Raw genomic sequence first — 24498 nt, 5'->3', positions numbered from 1 at the left:
AAACTAAGCTTCTACAAGAGTAACCACATATTCAGCATCATATAGATGGCATTTAATAAACCATCTGTGTATGCTGAATAATAGCAATGCATTTCACTTATAAAATAACACCCATTCTAGGACATTTTTTAGATAACAATGATAAGGTAAAATTGATATCCTATCATTCCATAGGACAAGGCTCATTTCACTTAGTAGGAGGCCTTGATTTTACTTAGGCATCAATTTTACAATAAAGATAAGGTAGCCATTTCAAGAACATTAGTGGAGGACTTTGAACTTAATGGCATGACGTTCTCATTTTTGGGGAAAAAAGCTAAAATTACTAAATACCTACGTAATCTGTCTTTAAGCATTTTCATGAATATTAGTAAGAGCTGTATACATCAATAGCAAATTAGAAGTTGAAGAAGAATGGATCAGTGATCTAGAGGACAGGTAATGGAAAGCAACCAAGTTGAACAGCAAAAAACAAAAAGAATAATAAAAAATTAGAATAGGTTAAGAGATCTCTCTGAAATCATCAAGTGTAATAATATCCATATTACAGAATAAAGGCCATACATTACAAACCCACAGATCGAGGAAGGAAAAGGGAGAGAAAAGGGGGTAAAAAACTTATTTGAAGGAATAATATGTTAAAATCTCCCAAATCTTCAAAAGGAAACAGCCATCTAGGTCTAGGAAGCACAGAAAGCTCCAAACAAGATGAACTCAAGGAGGTCCACACAAGACACATACTAATTAAAATGGCAAATATTAAAGATAAAGAAACAGTCTTAAAAGCATAAAAAAAATCAGTCCCATACAAAGGAAAGCCCATTACGCTATAAATTGATTTTCAGCGAAACTTTACATGGCCAGAAACTTTGCATGATGCATTCAAAGTGAGGACAGGAAAAGACCTACAACTATGCTATCCAGCAAGGTTGTCATTATTAGTAGAAGAAGAAAAAGCATTTGACAAAACTTAACATCTGTCATGATACAAATTCCACAAAGTGGATTTAGAGGGAAGACATATCAACATAATAAAGGCCATATATTACAAACCCACAGCTAACATTATACTCAATGGTGAATAACTAAAAATTTTTCCTCTAAGATCAGGAATGAGACAAGAATATTCACTTTCCCTACTTCATTTGAAATAATACTGGAAGTGCTAGCCATAGCAATCAGACAGGAAAAAGGAATAAAAGACATCCAAATTGGTAAGGAAGAAGTAAAACTGTCACTATTTGCAGGTGAAATGGAATCGTATCTGGAAAACCCTAAAGATTCCATGAAAAAACTATTAGAATAAATGTATTCCGTATAGTTACAGGATCCACAATTTTTTTAATCTCTTAAATTTACATAAAACTAATAATGAAATAGCAGAAAAAGAAATAAAGAAAACAATCTCATTTAAAATTGTATCAAAAATATACCACATCAGGGCATGTGGGTGGCTCAGTGGTTGAGCGTCTGTCTGCCTTTGGCTCAGGTCATGATCCCCAGGTCCTGGGATCAAGTCCTACATCAGTCTCCCTGTAAGGATCCTCCTTCTCCCTCTGCCTGTGTCTCTGCCTCTCTCTGTGTGTGTCTCTCATGAATAAATAAATAAAATCTTTAAAAATATATATACCACATCATCCTTAATGAATAATTTAATTATACACATACACACATATACACGCACTGGAATATTACTCAGCCATAAAAAGAATGAAATTTTGCCATTTGGAAGATGGCGGAAGAGTAGGGTCTCCAAATCACCTGTCTCTACCAAACTACCTAGAAAACCTTCAAATTATCCTGAAAATCTATGAATTCGGCCTGAGATTTAAAGAGAGACCAGCTGGAATGCTACAGTGAGAAGAATTCGCGCTTCTATCAAGGTAGGAAGACGGGGAAAAAGAAATAAAGGAACAAAGGCCTCCAAGGGGGAGGGGCCCCGCGAGGAGCCGGGCTGAGGCCGGGGCGAGTGTCCCCAGGACAGGAGAGCCCCGTCCCGGAGGAGCAGGAGCTGCACCGACCTTCCCGGGCGGAAAGGGGCTCGTGGGGAGTGGGAGCAGGAACCAGGAGGGCGAGGATGCCCTCCGGCTCCCTGGGACAGTAACAGCAACTGCGCGCCCAGGAGAGTGCGCCGAGCTCCCTAAGGGCTGCAGCGCGCACGGCGGGACCCGGCGGGACCCGGAGCAGCTCGGGGGGCTCGGGCGGCGGCTCCGCGGAGGGGGGCTGCGCGGCCCCGGGAACAGCTCGGAGGGGCTCGGGCAGAGGAAGAGGCTCCGTGCAGAGGGGGCTGCGCGGTTCCAGGAGCAGCTCGGAGGGGCTTGGGCGGCAGCTCCGCGGAGGGGGCTGCGCGGCCTGGGAGCGCGAATCCACCAGCGCAGGCTCCGGAGCACAGGGCGCCGGGACACAGCCCAGGATCCCGCCTCCCCCGGGACAGGCAGAGGCCGGGAGGGCCCAGGACAGCAAGGACGCTCCTGCCCCAGCTGAGCACATCAGCGGCCCCGCCCGGAGCCTCCAGGCCCTGCAGACGGAGAGCTCCGGAGTTCCTGCGGGGGCTGAATCCAGGTTTCCAGAGCTGCCCCGCCACTGGGGCTGTTCCTCCTGCGGCCTCACGGGGTAAACAACCCCCACTGAGCCCTGCACCAGGAGGGGGCACAGCAGCTCCCCCAACTGCTAACACCTGAAAATCAGCACAACAGGCCCCTCCCCCAGAACACCAGCTAGACGGACAACTTCCAGGAGAAGCCAAGGGACTTAAAGTACACAGAATCAGAAGATACTCCCCGGTGGTTCTTTTTTTGTTTGTTTGTTTTTGTTTTTGTTTTTGTTTTTGTTTTATTTTGCTTTTTGATTTGTATCCTTCCCCCACCCCCTTTTTTTCTCCTTTCTTTTTCTTTCTCTTTTTCTTCCCTTTTTTTTTTTTTCGTTTTTTTTTTCTTTTTCTTCCCTTTTTTTTCTCTTTCTCTTTTCTTTCCTTCTTTCTCTCCTCTCTTTTTCTCTTTTTCCCAATACAACTTGCTTTTGGCCACTCTGCACTGAGCAAAATGACTAGAAGGAAAACCTCACCTCAAAAGAAAGAATCAGAAACAGTCCTCTCTCCCACAGAGTTACAAAATCTGGATTACAATTCAATGTCAGAAAGCCAATTCAGAAGCACTATTATACAGCTACTGGTGGCTCTAGAAAAAAGTATAAAGGACTCAAGAGACTTCATGACTGCAGAATTTAGAGCTAATCAGGCAGAAATTAAAAATCAATTGAATGAGATGCAATCCAAACTAGAAGTCCTAACGACGAGGGTTAACGAGGTGGAAGAACGAGTGAGTGACCTAGAAGACAAGTTGATAGCAAAGAGGGAAACTGAGGAAAAAAGAGGCAAACAATTAAAAGACCATGAAGATAGATTAAGGGAAATAAACGACAGCCTGAGAAAGAAAAACCTACGTTTAATTGGGGTTCCCGAGGGCGCCGAAAGGGACAGAGGGCCAGAATATGTATTTGAACAAATTCTAGCTGAAAACTTTCCTAATCTGGGAAGGGAAACAGGCATTCAGATCCAGGAAATAGAGAGATCCCCCCCTAAAATCAATAAAAACCGTTCAACACCTCGACATTTAATTGTGAAGCTTGCAAATTCCAAAGATAAAGAGAAGATCCTTAAAGCAGCAAGAGACAAGAAATCCCTGACTTTTATGGGGAGGAGTATTAGGGTAACAGCAGACCTCTCCACAGAGACCTGGCAGGCCAGAAAGGGCTGGCAGGATATATTCAGGGTCCTAAATGAGAAGAACATGCAACCAAGAATACTTTATCCAGCAAGGCTCTCATTCAAAATGGAAGGAGAGATAAAGAGCTTCCAAGACAGGCAGCAACTAAAAGAATATGTGACCTCCAAACCAGCTCTGCAAGAAATTTTAAGGGGGCCTCTTAAAATTCCCCTTTAAGAAGAAGTTCAGTGGAACAGTCCACAAATACAAAGACTGAATAGATATCATGATGACACTAAACTCATATCTCTCAATAGTAACTCTGAATGTGAACGGGCTTAATGACCCCATCAAAAGGCGCAGGGTTTCAGACTGGATAAAAAAGCAGGACCCATCTATTTGCTGTCTACAAGAGACTCATTTTAGACAGAAGGACACCTACAGCCTGAAAATAAAAGGTTGGAGAACCATTTACCATTCGAATGGTCCTCAAAAGAAAGCAGGGGTAGCCATCCTTATATCAGATAAACTAAAATTTACCCCAAAGACTGTAGTGAGAGATGAAGAGGGACACTATATCATACTTAAAGGATCTATTCAACAAGAGGACTTAACAATCCTCAATATATATGCTCCGAATGTGGGAGCTGCCAAATATATAAATCAATTATTAACCAAAGTGAAGAAATACTTAGATAATAATACACTTATACTTGGTGACTTCAATCTAGCTCTTTCTATACTCGATAGGTCTTCTAAGCAAAACATCTCCAAAGAAACGAAAGCTTTAAATGATACACTGGACCAGATGGATTTCACAGATATCTACAGAACTTTACATCCAAATTCAACTGAATACACATTCTTCTCAAGCGCACATGGAACTTTCTCCAGAATAGACCACATATTGGGTCACAAATCGGGTCTGAACCGATACCAAAAGATTGGGATTGTCCCCTGCATATTCTCGGACCATAATGCCTTGAAATTAGAACTAAATCACAACAAGAAGTTTGGAAGGACCTCAAACACATGGAGGTTAAGGACCATCCTGCTAAAAGATAAAAGGGTCAACCAAGAAATTAAGGAAGAATTAAAAAGATTCATGGAAACTAATGAGAATGAAGATACAACCGTTCAAAATCTTTGGGATGCAGCAAAAGCAGTCCTAAGGGGGAAATACATCGCAATACAAGCATCCATTCAAAAACTGGAAAGAACTCAAATACAAAAGCTAACCTTACACATAAAGGAGCTAGAGAAAAAACAGCAAATAGATCCTACACCCAAGAGAAGAAGGGAGTTAATAAAGATTCGAGCAGAACTCAACGAAATCGAGACCAGAAGAACTGTGGAACAGATCAACAGAACCAGGAGTTGGTTCTTTGAAAGAATTAATAAGATAGATAAACCATTAGCCAGCCTTATTAAAAAGAAGAGAGAGAAGACTCAAATTAATAAAATCATGAATGAGAAAGGAGAGATCACTACCAACACCAAGGAAATACAAACGATTTTAAAAACATATTATGAACAGCTATACGCCAATAAATTAGGCAATCTAGAAGAAATGGACGCATTCCTGGAAAGCCACAAACTACCAAAACTGGAACAGGAAGAAATAGAAAACCTGAACAGGCCAATAACCAGGGAGGAAATTGAAGCAGTCATCAAAAACCTCCCAAGACACAAGAGTCCAGGGCCAGATGGCTTCCCAGGAGAATTTTATCAAACGTTTAAAGAAGAAATCATACCTATTCTCCTAAAGCTGTTTGGAAAGATAGAAAGAGATGGAGTACTTCCAAATTCGTTCTATGAAGCCAGCATCACCTTAATTCCAAAGCCAGACAAAGACCCCGCCAAAAAGGAGAATTACAGACCAATATCCCTGATGAACATGGATGCAAAAATTCTCAACAAGATACTGGCCAATAGGATCCAACAGTACATTAAGAAAATTATTCACCATGACCAAGTAGGATTTATCCCTGGGACACAAGGCTGGTTCAACACCCGTAAAACAATCAATGTGATTCATCATATCAGCAAGAGAAAAACCAAGAACCATATGATCCTCTCATTGGATGCAGAGAAAGCATTTGACAAAATACAGCATCCATTCCTGATCAAAACTCTTCAGAGTGTAGGGATAGAGGGAACATTCCTCGACATCTTAAAAGCCATCTATGAAAAGCCCACAGCAAATATCATTCTCAATGGGGAAGCACTGGGAGCCTTTCCCCTAAGATCAGGAACAAGACAGGGATGTCCACTCTCACCACTGCTATTCAACATAGTACTGGAAGTCCTAGCCTCAGCAATCAGACAACAAAAAGACATTAAAGGCATTCAAATTGGCAAAGAAGAAGTCAAACTCTCCCTCTTCGCCGATGACATGATACTCTACATAGAAAACCCAAAAGTCTCCACCCCAAGATTGCTAGAACTCACACAGCAATTCGGTAGCGTGGCAGGATACAAAATCAATGCCCAGAAATCAGTGGCATTTCTATACACTAACAATGAGACTGAAGAAAGAGAAATTAAGGAGTCAATCCCATTTACAATTGCACCCAAAAGCATAAGATACCTAGGAATAAACCTCACCAAAGATGTAAAGGATCTATACCCTCAAAACTATAGAACACTTCTGAAAGAAATTGAGGAAGACACAAAGAGATGGAAAAATATTCCATGCTCATGGATTGGCAGAATTAATATTGTGAAAATGTCAATATTACCCAGGGCAATATACACGTTTAATGCAATCCCTATCAAAATACCATGGACTTTCTTCAGAGAGTTAGAACAAATTATTTTAAGATTTGTGTGGAATCAGAAAAGACCCCGAATAGCCAGGGGAATTTTAAAAAAGAAAACCATATCTGGGGGCATCACAATGCCAGATTTCAGGTTGTATTACAAAGCTGTGGTCATCAAGACAGTGTGGTACTGGCACAAAAACAGACACATAGATCAGTGGAACAGAATAGAGAATCCAGAAGTGGACCCTGAACTTTATGGGCAACTAATATTCGATAAAGGAGGAAAGACTATCCATTGGAAGAAAGACAGTCTCTTCAATAAATGGTGCTGGGAAAATTGGACATCCACATGCAGAAGAATGAAACTAGACCACTCTCTTTCACCATACACAAAGATAAACTCAAAATGGATGAAAGATCTAAATGTGAGACAAGATTCCATCAAAATCCTAGAGAAGAACACAGGCAACACCCTTTTTGAACTCGGCCATAGTAACTTCTTGCAAGATACATCCACGAAGGCAAAAGAAACAAAAGCAAAAATGAACTATTGGGACTTCCTCAAGATAAGAAGCTTTTGCACAGCAAAGGATACAGTCAACAAAACTCAAAGACAACCTACAGAATGGGAGAAGATATTTGCAAATGACATATCAGATAAAGGGCTAGTTTCCAAGATCTATAAAGAACTTATTAAACTCAACACCAAAGAAACAAACAATCCAATCATGAAATGGGCAAAAGACATGAACAGAAATCTCACAGAGGAAGACATAGACATGGCCAACATGCATATGAGAAAATGCTCTGCATCACTTGCCATCAGGGAAATACAAATCAAAACTACAATGAGATACCACCTCACACCAGTGAGAATGGGGAAAATTAACAAGGCAGGAAACAACAAATGTTGGAGAGGATGCGGAGAAAAGGGAACCCTCTTACACTGTTGGTGGGAATGTGAACTGGTGCAGCCACTCTGGAAAACTGTGTGGAGGTTCCTCAAACAGTTAAAAATAGACCTGCCCTACGACCCAGCAATTGCACTGTTGGGGATTTACCCCAAAGATACAAATGCAATGAAACGCCGGGACACCTGCACCCCGATGTTTCTAGCAGCAATGGCCACGATAGCCAAACTGTGGAAGGAGCCTCGGTGTCCAACGAAAGATGAATGGATAAAGAAGATGTGGTTTATGTATACAATGGAATATTACTCAGCTATTAGAAATGACAAATACCCACCATTTGCTTCAACGTGGATGGAACTGGAGGGTATTATGCTGAGTGAAGTAAGTCAGTCGGAGAAGGACAAACATTATATGTTCTCATTCATTTGGGGAATATAAATAATAGTGAAAGGGAAAAGAAGGGAAGGGGGAAGAAATGTGTGGGAAATATCAGAAAGGGAGACAGAACGTAAAGACTGCTAACTCTGGGAAACAAACTAGGGGTGGTAGAAGGGGAGGAGGGCGGGGGGTGGGAGTGAATGGGTGACGGGCACTGGGTGTTATTCTGTATGTTAGTAAATTGAACACCAATAAAAAAAAAAAAAAAAAATTTTGCCATTTGCAATGTGATGGACAGAGCTAGAGAATATTATGCTAAGTAAAATAAGTCAGAGAAAGACAATACTACATGATTTTGCTCTTATGTGGAATTTAAGAAACAAAACAAATGAGTTAAGGGACAAAAAAAGAGAGCAGTAAACCAAGAAACACTCTTAACTACAGAGAACAAACTGATGGTTACCAGAGGAGAGGTGGGTGGAGGGATGAGTTAAATAGGTGATGGGGCATAGGAAGTACACCTCTCATGATCAGCACTGGGTGTTGTATGCAAGTGTTGAATCACTATATTGTACACCTGAAATAAATATTACACTATATGTTAACTGATTGGAATTTTAATAAAAACTAAAAAAGCTAAACTAAAATAAAATTGCATCAAAAATAATAAAATACCTTGGAATAAATTTAACCCAGGAGGTGAAAGACCTATACTCTGAAAACTATAAGACACTGACGAAAGAAACTGAAGATGACACAAACAAATGGAAAGACATGCCATGATCATGGATTGGTAGAATTAATACTGTTAGAAAGTCCATACTACCCAAAGTAATCTACATATTCAATGCAATCTTTATCAAAATACCAATTGTGTTTTTCACAAAACTGTAACAAATAATTCTAAGATTTGTATCTAGTCACCAATGATCCTGAATAGCCAAAACAATCTTGAGAAAGAGGAACAAAGCCGGAAGTACCACATTCCAGATTTTAAGCCTCTACTACAAAGCTATAGTAATCAAAACATTAAGGTACTGCTACAAAAATAAACACAGATCAATAAACCAGATATAAATCCATGCTTGTATGGTCAATTCATCTACAACAAAGGAGGCAAAAATATACAATGGGGAGAAGATGGTCTATTCAATGAATGGTATTGAGAAAACCAGAAAGCTATATGCAGTAGAAGCTGGGAAGGTGAGTCAGATTTTTAGCTCAGTACTTTACCAATTTGGGGTGAATTTCTTGGCTTTTATGTGCCTCGTTTTTTCATCTATAAGATGGGGATAAAAATATATAACTTGTGCTCTTGTGGTGAAGACTAAATGCATAGTAGTCACTCGATCTTTTCCAAAAACTTACTCTTAATTTCATTGATTTTTTTTCTCTATTGTTTGACTGTTTTCTATTTCACTGATTTTCATTTTTTTTTAAAGGTTTTATTTATTTATTCGAGAGAGAGAGTATAAGAGCAAATGGGGGTAGAGGCAGAGGGAGAGAGAGGGAAAGAATCTCAAGAAGACTTTGTGCCCTGCAGCCCGGGTGGCTCAGTGGTTTGGCACCGCCTTCAGCCCAGGGCGTGATCCTGGAGACCTGGGATCGAGTTCCGCGTCCGGCAACCTGCATGGATCCTGCTTCTCCCTCTACCTGTGTCTCTGCTTCTCTCTCTCTCCCTGTGTCTCTCATGAATAAATAAATAAAATCTTAAAAATAAACTTATAAAAAAAAAGAAGACTTTGTGCTGAGCAGGGAGCCCAACTCTAATCGAGGTTCAATCTCACTACCCTGAGATCATGATCTGAGCCAAAATCAAGAGTTGGACACTTAACCAACTGAACCACCCAGGTGCCTCAATTTTCATTCTTATTTTTATAATTTATTTCTATTTTGAGCTTAATTTGCATTTTAAGCTGAAGTTTAAATTATTTCTTTTAGACTTTCTTCTTTCCTAATAGAAGTATTTAGAGCTATAATTTTCCCTCAGCAACTACTTTCTCTAAACCTTCTGACATTTGTAATAAACTTTTTCCCCCCTGCCCAGCACCAGGCTGCAAGATACAAACTCACCTCCCTCTCTCTTCTTTTCTTCCAGTCCAGGGGAGCAGAAAGGGGGAGAAGCAATGACACAAGGAGAGTGCCACAGGCCTGTGTCTGATTTCTAGCTTTATCTCGAGTAGCTTCTAGGTAAGAGCAAATTGCTACTGAGAAGTTTAGAAAATACAGATGAGCAGATTTAAATTCCATTCAGATACTCCTAACCAGGTGTGCTTTATGCACAATAGCTCAGAGGCCTGTCTGCTGTTGCAGAGGTTGCGGAGTGCAGGATTATTGAGTTATTCAGTTTTGTGAGTCTCCTCCTGATGCGTCTTTTTTGGCTAAATCACAATCTGACCAACATGAAGCATCTGCTAGTTCTCCCAGCCTCTCGACCAAACAGCATCTAATATGTACCACATGAACCTGGGCCTCTGCGGAGGTCATTAGAGGAGGCTGAGCTCACTGCAGCTCTGATAGCCTGCAGCTTGAAATCTGAGTGTCTTTATTACTCAGGGGTGAACACCAGCCCATCAATGGAGAAGGGAACAGAACCTGGATATCCTGGGGCCTAATCTCATTCCTGTGCAGTGGTTGCTTGGTTTATTCCCTGGGTGTGACTAATTAAAATTCTCCTGCTGTGATTTTCTTTTCTAGGAGGCTGAGTCTGAATCTCAACTATAATTCTGACATCTTGCAGTGATTGCGCACTCAAAAATGCTCTATTTAAATTATTCAGGCAACTATAAACTTCGAGTGGTTGCTTGTTCCTGCAGAAGCAGAAATTTATCTTTCTAAAAAAAGAAGTAACAAATAATTCCTTTATTTTACATTTTTGGTTAAATATTTATATTAGAGCTATTTTTTGCCATCATATTACTGAGAAAGTCTTCTAATACAGCTTCTTTTGTTAGCAAACTTATATGTGCATCCTACTCCCTTGACCTTACTATATTGTGCCTTACAGGTTTTTTTTTTAAATATAAATAAGCATTTGTTTTAGTCCCTGAGACATTCTAAGATAATTAAGTGACAAAATTTTAAAAAATGGTCCAATTAGTTGGTTCACACAATAAACACTGAATAAGCTATTAGCCTAAATTTTCCATCTTCCAACTGGTGACTATTGCAGCATATAGACAAAACTTAAGCTTCCTGATTTACCAACTTATGGTATTCATTCAACAAAACTGAGTGCCTGCTAGGCTATTATTAGCCCTGGGACATTGTTTCACACAAACGCGAAGTCACTGCTTTCATGGACACCTGACCAGTAGTAGATAAGTAAACAAGCAAATTAAAGAAGAAAATATCAATTAATGGTAAGTGCTTCTGGGTAACTGAAGTAATGGGATGCAGTGGAGAGTTCCTGGTTGGCTAGTTTAGGAATCCAGCCATGTGAAGACCTGGACCTGTAGGAGAATTCCAGATGAGTGAACAGGTACAGCAATGTTCTTGAGGCAGGAATGCATGTGGCTGAACCAAGTCCAGTGGCTCATTCACTCATACACTCAACCAAAGAGTGCAGTCAAGGGATCCCAGCTTCTGTCCTGGAGTCTGATTTATCTACAAATTTAAGGAAGTCCCTCTTAGTTCTAACTGTCAGCCTTTAGCCCTCAAACGCCTAGGGTCATACTCACCCACTTCTCCATCTGTGGTTCTTTTGGCTCCTCAGTGGGAAATCTCTACATAATCAGGGCTTGCTTGGCGCAGCCACTATGCATCTCCCTCCTTGCTTTTCCAAGAAGGTCTCTGTTTACACACTTCAATGCCTGGCACCCGTTGGTTGTCAGGTTCATTCACTGGACCCTCAGCCAAGCTTCTCCATTTAGCTTTCTCTCTCTTTCTTCACAAATCTATTACTGCCAGTTCCATTCCATTTACTTTGACATGGATTGTGCTAAAATACTGAGGATAGAAAAGATTAAAAGCACAGAGCTTCAGAGTTGAAGGAGAAGTCGGCATCGTCCTTTGTGAGACATGTTGTGGTTTCTGTGGCCAAGGCCCCTGATGCTTTGCTCTAAAGAGCCTGGACAGGGAAGGATCTGGAAGCTGTTGAGATTCTCAGTATTTCCAGCCTAATTCTTTTCTAAGTGTTTCAAGTTGTGCCATACTCTAGTTGCTCACTGCCTAGACTATGTTTCTCAAAGGTTTATAATAAAGCACCAAGCCTTTTCTGAAAATTCCTGGGAAGCTTCTAGATTTGTTCCTTGGTCAGCACAGCACCTAAGGTTTCTTCCTTTGTCTTGACTATGTGGCTTTTGAAGGTTTCTTCTCTGGAAAACTTGATGAAAAGGAGATGTGATTATTAGCCACAGACATTTTACAGGCAAGCAGGCCTTTGTTTTTAAAATATCTCTGGAATCCATCCACTTCATTCCCTTAACCACTACTCCAGTCTGCCATCTCCTCTCACAAGGACTATAGCACTAGACTCAAAACTGTTCTCCTTTCATTCAATCTATTCTCCACTCAGCAACCAGAGTGTCTGCTTCAAAATGCTAGTCTGATTTTGCCCTTTCCATACTTAAAACCTTCTAGTGGTGTGCCTTTGCTCTAAGAAAAAGATAAAATGGATAAATTCCTCCATGTTCTGGCCTCGTCAACTCCATGGTCACCCTTCCAGACCTGTTTCCTTGCTGTGCCATCTTGGGCAATTTACTCGACATCTCTGGGCTATATAGTTCCTTTCCCTATAAAATAAAGAGAACAGCACCTATTGGCAATTGGGGTCATGTGTGCAAAAGGTCGGCATATGTGTGGGAGGCATAGGCAAAGAGGAGACAATTATGGTAACTCCATGTGGCTCCATGTGGTTCCTCATCTCAGCAGATTCAGAGCTAAGCAGTCATTTCTCTCGGGGCCAAGGACCCATTTCATTTGGAATAGCTCTGGCCCATAGGTTCTGACCCTACCAGGTGAATCCTCAGGGCTTCAGAGTTTCCAAAATGGAGGAGGTGGTCCAGGCTGGAAAGATGATGGAGGAGAGAGGGCTGCACCTGGTTATAGTCATGGTACATCAGCCCACTGCTTAGCGGCCTTGCTCTCCTTGGGTCTACTGCCTCCAGATTGCCAGAGAGGGCCCCCCAAGTGCAGTCCTTGGCCTTCAGGGTAAGCAGTCATCTTGGTACTGCAAAGTCATTTATTATTTACACCATGTCAAATAGCCTTGAAAAGTTGATTAATTGCCACTCAAGTTTCAAGGATGGTAGTCTATACTACTTTTCAAGGAAGTCTATACTACTTTTTTGGTCCTAGGTGGACAAATTTCCTCTAGCATTTTATGGCCTCCTAGTTTACCCATTTCAGCTTATTTCTTGAGTTGGAGCTAATGAACTCTAGCTTAAAATAGCAGTGGGTGGCCAGTGTTCTGGTGAGGCCTGATCTGCCAAAGGAGAGCGCCCATAAGCAGCCAGTCCTAAAGCTGGTAGGGACTCTGCAGGAGGTAGAAGTCATGGTTGTAGTACTGTGTAGATACTTACTCATGAGAGCCAGGTGCAGAATTTCACTAGGACACCGTCACATCCTCATGCATTAAGTGCAAGATCCTGTTTGCCCTTTTTTTTTTAATTCAAATTTATTTAACATATAGTGTTATATTAGTTCCAGGTATATAGGATGGTGATTTAACAACTCTATGCATTACTCAGTGTTCATCATGATAAATGTACTCTTAATCCCCATCACCTATTTCACCATCCACCCACCCACCCACCTGTCCTCTGTATTTAAGACTTTGTCAGTGCTTGCCTTTAAAAAAAAACTCCAGCACTGTCTACTTGCCAGACACTGTCTAAGCACTTTATGCATAATAACTCAATTAATCTTTACCACATATCTATGAAGTAGAAACAATCAGGACTCTTACTGTACAGATGAGGAAAGAGCCACTGAGCAATTAAATGATTTACCCAAGATCACTTAACTAATAAATGACAGGAACTGATTCCAGAGCCCACACTTATAACCTAGCCACCATCTAGACTGCCTGACCACGTGAACTGAACAAGTTGGTAAGTTTATAAAGCACTCACAACAGTACCAACAGTGCCTGTCCCAGAGTGAATACTCAACAAACGTGCTTTCATTTGTGTAGCAGCACCACGGAGTAATGATGAGAAGGATGGGCTCTGAGCCAGGCAGGCCGCTCTGCCACCAGATATGGGAACTTGGCAGGCCACGCAACCTCGTTTTCTTTCAGATACCTCATCTGTGAGCTGGAATAATAATGGCACGTATTTCCCAGAGTCATTGTTATTATTAAATGAGTTAATATTTGTCAAGCACTTAGGACAGAGCCTGGAGCTTACTAGATGCTGCATTTGCTAGACCACACAGAAGTACACATGCGCAAGTATGCAACAGGGCGGGTCTGTGTCCTTAAAGACTTGGATTTCAAGTCTTGGTTCTTTTATACTGTCTGGGTCACCTTGGATAAATAACCTGCCTATCTAACCCTCAGTTTTTTTTACCTATAGAATAGAACCGAAAATACCTTCTATACAGCTATTTGAGAATGAAACAAGATAAGGTACACATGAAAGCACAGAATTAGGCACATGTTGGGTGCTTAGTAAATGCTTTTTCTTTTTCTTTCCCCTAGTAGGCCTCTTCTTGTATTTAATAAACATATAAGCTAATTTCTACTCTCAAAACAGTGCTCCTGTCTCATCAGAAATACTTTTTTTTAAGATTTTATTTTTAAGTAACCTCTACACCCAATGTGGGGTTCAAGCTTACAACCCGTAGATCAAGAGGCACATGCTCCACTGAGTGAGCCAGCCAGGTGCCCCAGCCATGCTCTCCTGTTCCCTGCTTTCGGCCTCACTCTCTCATCTGCTACCCTGGGAACATTTCCAGCTTGAACTTTCTATAATACTTACTCTGGCATCCTTGGAAATTCTTAGAGATGTCTAATTACAGCAGTCTTGAATTTCTAAGGGGCCAAAGTGGACCACAGGTCAGTTGCCATTTTCCCAGACCTTTCCACACTGAGAGGACAGGACAAGTGTGTGTGTGTGTGTGTGTGTGTGTGTGTGTGTGTGTCCCTTCCAGACAGGTGTGGGCCCTATTCTGACCCCTCTGGACATGCAAATTCTGACTCCAGTTGTCAGTGGAACCCACATGGGATCCTTCTAGTGCCAGCCTCTCCTCTGATTCTGTCTATAGGAATGATTTACTTTGGACATATAAAAACATCTAAAAGAATTAAGTAAGGAGAACTGCTGTTTCTTTGATACCCATTTCAATTTGCCAACATGCTGTATGCTCCTCATTCAAGGACCGTATCATCTTCTTATCCACCAATCACATTCAGCAGTTAGATCCCTACAATTATCAACCCCGTTTAACCTGAGATGATTCACTTATTGAGGCTTTAGGCTGAGACATACAAGGAGTAAGGGTCCCAAAACTAGATGAGCGTTGGAATCTTCTGGAATACTGGAAAAATCAGGGTGAGTTATCATTCCACACCTATATTCCATACCTGGAACATAGAGGTGGAAACTATGTTCCAATGCTGGCCCTAGAGAGGCCATGGCCCTCTCTGCCTTGTGATTTCACCTGTACATTGATCATTGTACTTGCCCTCCTGTTTACTGGTATCATTGTGAGGATGACAGGTGGCTGAGAGGTACAAGCACTTGCCACAAATACGGGCATTTCCAGCTCCCTCAGTCATGTGTGTACCCCCTAGCTTGGCACTCAGTTTGTTAAATTTTAGGGTTGTTTGTGACATTGGAGCAGGGATGTAATCACCAGCATTTCCCAGCAATCTATTGAAATTAAGTTTAATGACTCCAGGTAACTCTCTAACCACATAGAACTATGGAAACTTTGGTCACAGTAATACATTTTGGGGGAAAAAGCATCTCTGCCTGAATAACTGAATTTCACCTTTGTTTTCATCTTGACTGGGCACAGAGTTTGCATTTTCAAGAATGAAACCCCAAAGAGGGGAGTTTCAAGTCAAGTAAGAACATTTGCTTGACTAGGTTTTCTTTTTTTTTTTTTTAAGATTTTATTTATTTATTCATGAGAGACAGAGAGAGAGAGAGAGAAAGAGAGAGAGAGAAAGAGGGGCAGAGACACAGGCAGAGGGAGAAGCAGGCTCCATGCAGGGAGCCCGGCGTGGGACTCAATCCCGGGTCTCCAGGATCATGCTCTGGGCTGAAGGCGGCGCTAAACCGCTGAGGCACCCGGGCTGCCCTTGACTAGGTTTTCTAATGCAACACTTCTTTTCTTCCCTTGCTTCCAGTCTTTATTTCTTGACTATGGTTCTTTTACTTTCTTCTTGAAAAATTAGCCCTTTTATATCTGAGGCTTTCAGGTAAGTCTCCTGCAAATCCTGTTTGGAACTAAGTTGCTTTAAGAAATGTGTAACAAGCTGTGTCCCCCAAACTCAGCTCCTACTGGAGCTGGATCTTAATTACAAGAGACATAAAACAGTGTTATCAGATTTATTCAAATGTACTCTATGGATGCTCCAACCATACATCCCTACATCAAGCTTATTGCCAAAGTCTGGGATTTCTTCAGTGATTTCCTTACAGATATTGGGCATGATAGCCCTGTCACTAATGTGGTACCTGGCACTTTTCCCCTTACCTGCTGGTGTTTACTGGGCTGTCTCCATTGCTGCTGACACCAAAAGTGGCCTTTTGAGGCATCAGCTCCATGATGGGGTTCACCACTGCACCAGCTGTGCCTGTGCAGAGTGAAGTACACTAACATCTGCCTGGCTCTGGGCTGCTGCTGTGGCTGCTGCTGCTGCTTTTTTTTTTGTAAACTAGGGATGTTTGAGTGAAGATCTATTCTAGTTTTTACTTGCCTTTTTATTCCAATGTCCTCACCTTAGGACTTAGGCACAAGTTCCTGTGTACTAGGTCAGAAGACATCTGAGTGATAGTCACTATGCTGTTTCCAAAATCCTACAAGGACCATGCCAAAGCACACTCTAATCCTAGTCCATTGCAAATGAACCTTATGTAGGTGTCTTCCCTTTTGTCCTGTGTGGGGTGAGAGACTGCTATCCCTCAGGAACATAGGCCCACAGTAGGCACACCCCACAAATCATTCAGGCATCCTCAGACTTCAATCTAGATCCTAATGACGAATAGGCCCAGACCCCAGATGCATTGTAATAAATGAATAATTGGACAAATTAATGAACAAAAGAGTGATAAAGGAAGAAAAGGGAAAAAATAGAAAGTTAAAAAAAATAGTTAAAGATTTGGGAAAGCTGATCTTAATCCCAGTTCTAAACTCCTCTCTCTCTCATTCAGTCATAGCAGGGTGGGGAAGGCAAAGGAAGAGAAGAGAGGAGATCCCACCACTCTGGTATCAATAGCTAGGTGTAGTAAAAAGAAATCATAAGCAAATTGGGGGGCTAAAGCTCCCTAAGACTGAATAAGGCCCTTTGCTCAGGCTTGGTTCTCAGGAAATTAGGAGCCCCTGGGGAAGGCAGGCAAACAGGAGCAAACTTTGACCCCTTGTCAATTTATCACTCAGATAAGAAATCTTTGATACTTGTTCTGGGATTTCCCCAGATCATCAAACGATAGTGATTTTTTTTTTTCCGAAGCATGAAAAAAATATATATGCTGCTTGGAAGTTCTGTAACTTCCTGGAATAAGGATTCAGATATCCAAGCAATTAATTTGAGTTGCAAGAGCCTCTTCAACACTGCCCCACAGCTTAGCAACCCCAAATTGGCACAGTGCCACCCACCAAAAGCTTGGAAAGAGTCAAAGAAGAGGAAGACCCAATGAGGCCCTCTTTGTCAACTTTTGTGGGGAGATGAGTCATCTTGTTCCTGAGAACAGAAAAGCCTGAGGAACAAGCCGCTTACCTCCTTTGACCTTTTGCTTCATGTTCAGAAGATCTCAGGCTTCCATACACAGCTGGGTCAAGTATCTGGAAACAGGCCTCCATCATGGCCCATTCCACATTTGCAGAGCTGTCGGTATAGAATCATAAGTGACCATGAACATGGAGTGAGAACACGCACCTGTGCATGGTCATCTTCACAGCCCGGCCTCAGCCTGGCTGCCATGAGGGGAAGGGTCAGAAGCTGGCCCCACCTTGCCTCTCCTCCATCTGCCCGGTACTCATTTACTCATTCTGGCTTTGCACTCACTGATCCTGCTGTAGCCTTTGCATGCCTCATCCTCCTTCCTTTACCAAGAGGTTAGAGGGCCACTGAAGAAGAGATCCAGTGATCCAGTGTTAGGTGGTGTTTGATAGCTACTGGTGAATGAATAAATAATTATTTCTAAATATGCATGTTAAAAAAGAAACATTTTATAAATAAGAATTTCTCTACCTCTATTTGCATTAAGGGGATGAAGATCAATAACTTTCCCAATAACTCGTTAAACTGAAGAGTTTAAGGAAGATAGTTTCTCATATTTGATTCCAGCATTAAAGAAAATTAAGAGGAGTTTTTATTTGGCCAGAGTGGGGGAGAGGGATGGTTGGGTAGGAAAGGGAGAGGCTTGGAGAAGGGGAGGAATTCTCCTTGGTAGAGTGGGGGTTGACATCTACTGTTCTAACTTCACCCAAATAAGTCCAAATGGCCAACTCCCAATTCTCAAGGCAGGCTTGATGGACGAATGTTGATACCTGACACCGACAACATGTGCTTCTCCTCAGGGTCTGCTGACTCTGAGCATGTTCTTCTTCCCCACTTCTAGGCTCTTAATGTTTGTGTCCCCCCCCCCCCGAATTCATATGTTGAAACCCTAATCCTTAAATATGACAGTACTCGGAGATGGGGCATTCAGGAGGTACTTAGGTCTGAGGGCAGAGCTCTCACAAATGGGATGAATTTCCTTATAAAAGAGGCCCCACAGAGATCCCAGACCCCTTCTACCATGTGAGTATGCAGGAGGCTCTGTCTATGAACCAGGAAGAGGGTTCCTACCAGACCTCAACCTGCTGACACCTTGATCTTGGGTTTCCAGCCTCCAGAACCATGAGAAATAAATTTCTGTTGTGTGTAAGCCACATGGTCTCTGGCACTTTGTTGTGGCAGCCCCTTGATGGACTCTGACAACTATTATCTTTCTGTCTTCCTTTCCAACTCAAACTTTGTGTCAGACTGAAAAACTAGTCTAGACCTATTTTCCTGATAGATTAAAGCTACCTGTGTTTCAGAACCTATAGGTACCTCCTTGCTAATACAGCTCATTTGTTAAGAATTAGAAACAGGGGCTCCTATGACTGCCACAGCTCCACAGGTACATGGATAAGTGAATGAAGATGTTGCTTTGTGTTAATCAGAAAAATATTCTGAATCAGTTCTGGTTCTGACGAGAAACCAAAGACAGCTTAGAACTGAAGAATGCAGGAGAGTGTAAGGAACACACCATTTACGAAGATGTGGGCAGGATTTAGGGAAATCCATAAGACATGGCACAGCACCCTGGGGCTAGCAATGGTGGGAAGTCATTACCACCCCATCCTTGAGGAGCAAGAGGAGAGAATCCTGTGCTCAAAACCTGACAAGAGCTGTAGTTATGGGACTGTGACCCTCCATAAAGGGAGAGAGACCATTGATGGCCACCCAGGAGAGAGGGAGCTGAGAGAAATTAAAACTCTTCCCTTTCATCTTCTGCCAGTGTCTCCTATTGGTAGAACTAGCCAGAAGGTGGGGTCGAGGAATGCAGTCCATGCAGGCCAGCCACCCAGGGAACAGAGGAGGGTGAAGGATGGGAACTGGATCCAGAGAGGCAAATGGAAAGCATCCAGCCTAGGGCCCCTTATTCCAGACCGATGTGGCCCTGGCCAGACACACCTTAGGAGTATGTAGAGACCACACTTCAGCCCCACTTACTCTCCTTGGGCAGACACCCTTTTGCAGGACATAGACTGCATAACCATATGTGGAAGTCCCTAGAGCCTTTGAGGACCATACTCCTTTTCATGAGCAAAAATTTTATAAAAGGATCCCATGTCCCAAAGGTAAATCAAGAAAAATAAAACATTTCAAGTAGATGTCTCCTCCAATCATACTTCTACTCTTCTTCCAATTCTGTTCTGCCTTCTCCAAGAACTTCTTTCTTTTCTTCACCAAGTGACACAATCATCTACCCAGTCCATCTCCTCCCTTGTCTTCCACATTCAAACAAATGGTCACCAGCACATTGGTTCCCCTTTGGGAATCCATCACCTCTTCTCTATCCCTCTCATACTGCCACAGGTCATTATTCTCTATACTCACCACTGCAGTCATTTCCAAATTGAGCTCCCTGCACTCACATGTATCAAATCCCACTTTATGTTCCACTCTCACACCATGGTCAGAGGTATCCTTCTAGAAAGCACTGATAGGGTTGCATCATCCCGCTGCTTAAAATCCTTCTGTGACTTACCTTTTTACTCTTAGGCAAGTTCAAAATGCATCAGTCTGACACAGAAGGCTCCATATGACCCTGCCCCACTAATTCCTGCAGCCTCATTGCTCACTACATCCTGCATGTTCTCTTTGCTCCTGCATGCTGATCCTCTTGCGATTCCTTCAAGGCACCATGTTCCCTTCCATCCCTAAGGCTTTGCTCAGGCCATTCTCTCTGCCTAACGTGACTTCTCCCTTTTACACCATCTAACTAATGCCTATTCCTCTATCGAGGCATAGGTGAAGTAGCTCTTCTTTTTGGAAAACAGTCTTGGCCTTTTTCTCCTACCCTGCAAGATGACTTAGGTGTCCTTTACTCAGACTCATTTTCTGCACTCTGTTAACACCTCTGTGCAGCTCTCTTGATGGCATTTATGACACTTATTCTCACTGCTAATTTTCTTGTGTCACCCTCACTACCCTTGCAGTCCCATTGCTTACCACTGACTGGCTCTACCTATCATAGGATCTGCAAGTGCTAATTGAAATGAAGTAGGTTGTAATGAAAGGAAACTTTCCCTGGTTGGTGTTGCCTGACTTCAATCCAGTTAATCCGTTATCATGTGTGACTATTGACTCTGTCAACCTGCTATGCCTCCTTTATGGTTTATGACTAAATGTAATTTGCTTTGCCCTGCTTTCCTCATTGTTTATAAGCTTTTAAGACAGAGAGGACCCTATCTTCTAACTGTGAATGATTTCTCACTCAAATTCTGTTTGAGTATTTTGTCAGCCACTGAACAAAACCAAAGGAAATTAAGCCCATTAAGCAGGTCACATTCCATAGGCAAATAAACCTTTTCCCAGATATCTTAAGGGCAAAAGTACCTCTTCTGCTACCATTTACTTCATTCGCATTTATTTATATTTATTTTTTATTGTGTTCAATTTGCCAACATACAGAATAACACCCAGTGCTCATCCTGTCAAGTGCCCCCCTCAGTGCCCATCACGCATTCACCCCCAATCCCCACCCTCCTCCCCTTCTACCACCCCTAGTCCGTTTCCCAGAGTTAGGAGTCTTTATGTTCTGTCTCCCTTTCTGATATTTCCTAACCCATTTCCTCTCCCTTCCCTTCTATTCCCTTTCACTATTATTTATATTCATTCACATTTAATTGAATGTGAAAGGAACCTGGAATGAGTGAATGAAATATATTTTTTTAATCTTACATGGGTAGGAACCTTGTCTTGAGACAAGAACCTGGGATACCTCTGTATTTGCTCCCTCAATCCTCTTACTTATTCATGTAATTCACATTTGTTTTTTTTTAAGATATTTTATTTAGTTATTCATAGGAGACAGAGAAAGAGAGAGAGAGAGAGAGAGGCAGAGGCACAGGCAGAGGGAGAAGCAGGCTCCATGCAGGGAGCCTGATGTGGGACTTGATCCCAGGTCTCCAAGGTCAAGCCCTGGGCGTGAAGTCAGGTGTTAAACCGCTGAGCCACCCAGGGATCCCCTCACATTTGTTTTTTAATTGTGTGCCAAGTGTCTTACTAAGGTTATAAACCAAAGATTGCCAAGACAGCAAAAGTGGCTTGTACTTGCACAAGTGTTTGCCAGGTATAGAACACTTCCATGCAAGGCATCTGTCATTTAACTTTCACAGGCCCAAGAGGCAGGCATTGCTATTGCATTTGTTTTCCAGATAAGGGTATCAGATTCCTCAACTTTAAAAACACTCTCATTATACCCCTCATTCCAGTCACTGCCTCATCAGCCAGCTCTATGAGGGACTGCCCAGCTTTACTCAGATACAACTCGACAGCATCTGTCCTTGGGTGTGCACTCCTGCTTCCTGCACTGGGGAGTTTCTGACATCTCAAATGGGCAGCCTGTTACATCTACTGCAAACTTAAATATTGTCAAACTTAGGAATGGGGCGGGGGGCTGTGCTTATATGGGCTCCCTCAGTCATCAGAGACCCATTTTATAGGGCTCCTCCCAAGGTTTAGGGGCCCATTGCTTGCAGCAGTGACCAACTCATAACATCATTTTGTTGGCTCTTCCTTATTCTCTATTTCACATTTCTACTCCTTATACTTTCATCTCAAATAAACTACCTGTACATAGCCTTTATACCTCCAGCTCTGCTTCTAAGAAGCCTGGACTAAAATCATGAGCTTGGATAACTTTCCAAGTATCCCAGTTTTTACATGGAAGACTGTAATCCATAGTCAGATCTTCTGACTCTCAAATACCATGTGTTTTCCCCTCTACCCTCCTCAGATTGAGATAACTATTAGTTTATGTAGCGGCTTAGATACAGAAATAGCTAAGTACAAAAGAGAGATGTTAAGTCAAAAGTAGAAGCAAATGACTTTGGAGTACAGAAAAGAGCAATTGCTTGAATGAGGGTGAGTGTGTGGGCTGGTGAGGAAATGCTTCACAGGGCAGGTGGCCAGAGGCCTTTCCTAATCACTCTCCACAGTAAGTCTCATCTGGTATTTTCTCTGCTAGCATAGTCATTTCCTTCTTAGCACTTATCACAATGTGTATGTAATATTTGTTTCTATTTATTTATTGTCTCTTTCCCTCAATAAGGCAGGTATCACGTGTTTATCACAATATCCTTCACATTGAGCACAGTGACGAGAACATAATTGGCAATCGATAAATTAACTGGAAAATTTTAAAAATCAATCTTAATTGATGAACAAACAAATCACCATTCATGAACAGATCAATCAGTAAATGAATGGTATCACAGGCAAGGTGAATAGTTTAAAGAAAGTCATGGAAAGGTATGAGAATATGACCTATCCAGAGAAAGGTCTGCAGTTGGTTATATAGGATGTATTTGTTTGGAAGCATAAAGAGGCCAGAAATGGCTAAAGAAAGTATTTCTTACAGTGACATTGAGGCCATATAAGTATTTTAGCTACGTTCTTTGTATGGGAAGATAATATTATATTGGAAGATAATATTGCTCAATAACTAGTTGTACAACTTGGGTTACACAGTGTAGTAAATGTGCTTTCTGCTCTGTCAGACAGTTGGGGTAGGTATTGGCAGGGCTTGTTTGCAGGTGTGGGCTCTGTCATTGCAGGTATGCCTTGGGTTATCTGCTGCTGTTGTTGCCCAGTGTATTTTTTGCATTTGAGCATTGGCAGATCATGTCCTGTGCCCCACCTGCTGGCTGTACTTCTAGTTCTGCCTACCTCGGAATTTCTATTTAGGACACTTGCTGCCCTTCATTCTCTGCCTTGCCTTTCTCATCTAAACTCTGACAGCATATAACACCGGCCTCCAGACCCTTTGGAACAACAGAAGGCAGTATAGGATACCTTCTAATACATTTATTCAAACATATATTCCTGGCATACTATGGGACAGACACTATGCTGGGCACATGTCTCTCCTGGTTGACTCATGGTTCTATGTACTCTGCACTGTTCAACTGCCTTGTTTCTCACCTAAGGATTTAGAGAGTTACCGTTGCATTCTCTCCACCCTGGTTCGCTATAGTGGGCTCACCAAACCTCAATTCCTTTCCCGTGGACAATGTGTGCTAAGGACTCTGCTACAAAATATGATGGAATAATTATTTCCCTGCTACCCTGCCTTCAATACAACTCAAGAAAAAATCAAAATATTCCAGCCACCCTCAGACAGTTTCTCTTCTCACTCCCAGAAGTCCAGTTAGAAGTGGACAGCCAGCCACCTGTTCCTTTCTGGCTCCTTGACAGCTAAGATTATACCCTTGGTGTACTGGCATTTCAGAAACAAATGAAACTCACCTTTACCATGACTTGTTTTTAGTGTCTCTGCATTTATATTTAGAAAAGAGGTTCTGACAGGCCTCCAAGAGCAACATTCCTGCGATTTTTGTGGGAGCATGGGGAAGCCACAAGGAGGGAAAATAAGTCATGCATATAATCCACTATTTATTTCCTGGACCTGGTGACCTTGCACAGGCACATATACGAAAAGAGGCAAAGCGAGAGCAAGAATCATAGCTCACCTCCGGTTGCTCACACTGGTCATTCAGCCAGACTCCTAGTAAGTACATGTTGGCTTCACTTGCAGAGTTCCTAAAAGAAAGGGCAAGTCAAAATTATGAGAGCTAGAAGAGGTGCTCAGTAACAACTAAAGTAAAAATCACTCCCAACCTACAACTTGGTACATTTTTTCTTCTTTTCAGTTTATACAAAACATTTTCCTGGGATTTTAAAAAATCTCTAAAGTAAGTATTATATTCATATAGCATAAAATTCAAAAGGAAGCTTTTGTAACATCTGTCATAGACAAAGGCTTAAAATATCTAATATTTAAAAACCTCTTGGATATTAAGGAAAAA

The 24498-nt window shown here is 41.9% G+C and overlaps 1 long non-coding RNA gene across 1 annotated transcript in view; it reads right to left on the bottom strand.

The window, feature by feature from the left end:
• LOC106559957 overlaps positions 1 to 24247 on the bottom strand; it is a 70408-nt gene extending 46161 nt beyond the window's left edge. Inside the window, exons 1-2 of the long non-coding RNA XR_005372911.1 lie at positions 24163 to 24247; positions 17651 to 17758 (exon numbers count right to left, since the gene is read on the bottom strand). This is a non-coding gene — a long non-coding RNA (uncharacterized LOC106559957). The remainder of the gene's footprint in view (positions 1 to 17650; positions 17759 to 24162) is intronic.
• Between the last annotated feature and the right edge of the window lie 251 nt (positions 24248 to 24498).

This window comes from Canis lupus, chromosome 18 (genome assembly GCF_011100685.1).
Source record: "Canis lupus familiaris isolate Mischka breed German Shepherd chromosome 18, alternate assembly UU_Cfam_GSD_1.0, whole genome shotgun sequence".
Lineage (NCBI taxonomy): Eukaryota > Metazoa > Chordata > Mammalia > Carnivora > Canidae > Canis > Canis lupus.
The sequence above is the reverse complement of the archived record's forward strand: the minus strand, read 5'-3'. Positions and strand labels throughout refer to the sequence as shown.